Here is a 3,117-nt window from a genome sequence, read left to right as displayed (position 1 = left end):
AAAAAAAAAAAAAAAAAAAAAAAAAAAAAAAAGATCATTAAAATAGCACCAAAACACCTAACTAAATCTCTCGACAAAATTCTCCCTTTCCCATCCAACAAATCCTCCTTTTCCCACTTTTCAAATTTCAAACATCAAAATCCCTGCTAACTTGAAAAGTTACGAAAAGGAAAAGAAAAGTCTCGAACACAAAGGTGCGCGGTACGTATATATATATATATATACTATATATACTATATATATATATATATACTATATATCCACGTATGAAGACCACCCATTGCACGGACACCGAGCGCATTCTGCAGTAAGCAGAAGCGGTAAGCAGAGCCCTTTGCCATACCGAAAACCGAAACCGATGCCGGTTGGAAATCTCACAAAGGGAATCAGCCAGACAGTCAGACAGGCAGACAGACAGTGGAGAAAGATGGGAAGAAGGGGGAGAAGGAGGAGGAGGAGGACGGAGGGAGGGAGGGGGGAGGGAGGAGAGGTTGCATCGGGATTGAACCGGATGGCTTTAGTTCCGTACAAGTAAGATCTAATGAAGCAATTCAAACTGTAACCACAGACCGCTTCAAAGTTTTGAGAAATGCCGCGGCGCACGGGACGGCCAGTACATTACCGGCTGGTAATATCAGCCATACCGATGCCACAACTCGCCTATATCTCGCCAACTATGCCCGACGTTCGACTGCACACGCGGTACCGAGAAACACGCTCGAAACATTAGCGTTCATCGACTCTATCCCACGGAACCACCGATACAAATATAACCCGTTCGTAATTAGTGCTCCCTTTAGAACAATAACGTTCTCCGGCTAACGAGGCTCCGGAATCGGCCGCGTCGAATGGGCCGCGTAAATCTGCCGATAAATTTTGAAAAGGATGCTCGTCGATAATTCAATTTCGATTTGAGTCGCTTTAAGAGTCAGGATGCGTTTGGGAGCGAAACCCTCGAGAGTATTAAAAAAAAAAAAAAAAATAAGGGAGGGGGGAATTTAAAATTTTTCCACCAATCCAGCGTTGTCGACGTAGTTTATGATTCTTTATGAGAGGTTTAGAAGATTTTGAAAAAAAAAGGAATGTTTTGTTTGAACGCGTTTAGTCGTTCTGAAAAATGTTTGTCGATTTATCTTTCGTGTTCCAAAGGAAGAAACGATGATTCTGAAAGTACCGATATAAATGAGAGAAATACATAATGCGAAAAAGAAACGTTCGCGGTGATATTTATATTAAAAAGTAATCACAAAAATCAATAATATTTCTATGAAAAATAATTAATCATCCATCATCTTGTTTTTAAAACGCTTTAAAAAAATATGAAAATCACGGACACGTCATATCGAATTTGACTCCAATAACCGTTAATTTGATAAATTTGAAATTTGAAATTGAATTGAAATGAAATAAAAATCCAGCTCGAATATATGCTTCTCGTACGCGGCATGACAATAATTTGTCACGAGTGTACATGTTACGAGACTACGCGTAAAAAGCACCCGAGGGAACAGATAAGTAGTGTGTGTTTTGATGAAATTTTTGCGTAGGAAAAATTGTAATGGAGCTGTGAATTGTACGTGAATGGTAAACAATGTTTGGATCGAGTTCAAGGACCGACGCGAAGGTTAAAGCCATTCCGCCGGCGGAATTAAGCGTCCTGATTAAAAACGTTCACAACAATTGCTTCTACGAACGAAACGTAGCCGGTAATTGCGCACTGTGCGATTGCTAGATAATAAAACGCTTCCTAAACTCGTAAACCGTCAATTCTCGTCTTTAAAAAAGCGCGTCTAACACCCTGAAGTCACACACCAATCCCTCCGCCCCTCCCTCCCCCTCTGTCTGCCTTCCCCGAACGAATAAATTTACGAATCTCCTCCGTCGAATTTTTTCGATACACATACAATTCCTCGAAACGTTAAAAACGAACACTGTGAGAAACACCATGAGACATTTTACGCGAAAATCACCACCACCGTTAAAAATAAATAAATAAACATACCTAACTCCTCGTCGATGCGAACGTTGCGTCCGAATAAATTCTCGTAAGAATCGTAAAGAATCGTGTCCTGGATGTGTCACCAACAAAACACGGGGAAAAAACACGGGAAGAAACGAATAATAAAAAAGAAAAGAAAAAACGGTCGTCGAACACACACTACACTTATTCGCGATGTATGTCGCGAGACGGGAGAAAAAAAATATCCAAGGTTTGACGGTTTCACTGCGGGGGTTATACTTTTATTTGTCCACGGTGATCTCCGCCACGTTTCAAGGGCTACGCCGATGCGACGGTGTCGTTGGAAACGATGGTGTCGTCGGTCACGTTTACATCTCGCCACCGGTTGCGGCTCGAGGCGACGTGGATCGAATCGCGGTCCGCCGATAACTACCGACGACGCCGGGTCGGCAGGCAGGCAACGCGACCAACCCCGAACGCCGCGCATGCGCGCTACCACACGAGCGCGCCACCCCACTCTCAGTCGCGCTCGCACAATGCTTCGGGAGAGGCGACGCTCGCGACAAAGGACGCCTTTTCCGCCGCTGTTTTCCCAAAACCAACGACTCGCGACGTGTCGTGATACGCGTGTAACGAGGATGAGTTAGGATGCCGGAGAGATTTTTCTGGTCAGCTTGGACGATTATATTTGAATAGTTTCTCTCTTGAAAAGAAATGGAATGATTTAAAATAAAACGTTTCTCGCGGTTTCTTTTAACTTCGGGGATATTAACGTTTAGTTTTTTTTTTTAATTATTCCGAGTAAAAAGAAAGAATTAAAATCCGTTCGAGAATTCTTCGCAACAGAATCTTTTTTAATAATAAGATTGGGAAAGAAAGGGAAGTATGTTTTTAACGAACGTCTTATAACGAAGAGCGAATGATACTCGGATAATATTCCCATTAGAGATCTTTTAGAGGAAACAAAATGTTCGATCTTTTCTTCGGTATCATTTTTATCAAACTCGAGTGATGTACGATCAAATAAGGAGAAAAAAAGAAAGAAAGAAAAAAGGAGATGAAAAATTGCTCATCGAGAAACTTTCTCGTGGACCAATATGGCGACAAAAGAATGGCATCTTTTTTTTTTTTTTTTTTTACACTCGCAAGTTCTCACG

At 41.7% G+C, this 3,117-nt stretch overlaps 1 protein-coding gene across 1 annotated transcript in view; it reads right to left on the bottom strand.

Moving 5' to 3' along the window:
* LOC102677831 overlaps positions 1-2,126 on the bottom strand; it is a 352,155-nt gene extending 350,029 nt beyond the window's left edge. Inside the window, exon 1 of the mRNA XM_006610354.2 lies at positions 2,003-2,126. The gene's annotated coding sequence lies outside the window, so the exon portion shown is untranslated. The remainder of the gene's footprint in view (positions 1-2,002) is intronic.
* Positions 2,127-3,117: the final 991 nt, after the last annotated feature.

Source organism: Apis dorsata, unplaced genomic scaffold (genome assembly GCF_000469605.1).
Source record: "Apis dorsata unplaced genomic scaffold, Apis dorsata 1.3 scaffold_73, whole genome shotgun sequence".
NCBI classification, from domain to species: domain Eukaryota; kingdom Metazoa; phylum Arthropoda; class Insecta; order Hymenoptera; family Apidae; genus Apis; species Apis dorsata.
The sequence above is the reverse complement of the archived record's forward strand: the minus strand, read 5'-3'. Positions and strand labels throughout refer to the sequence as shown.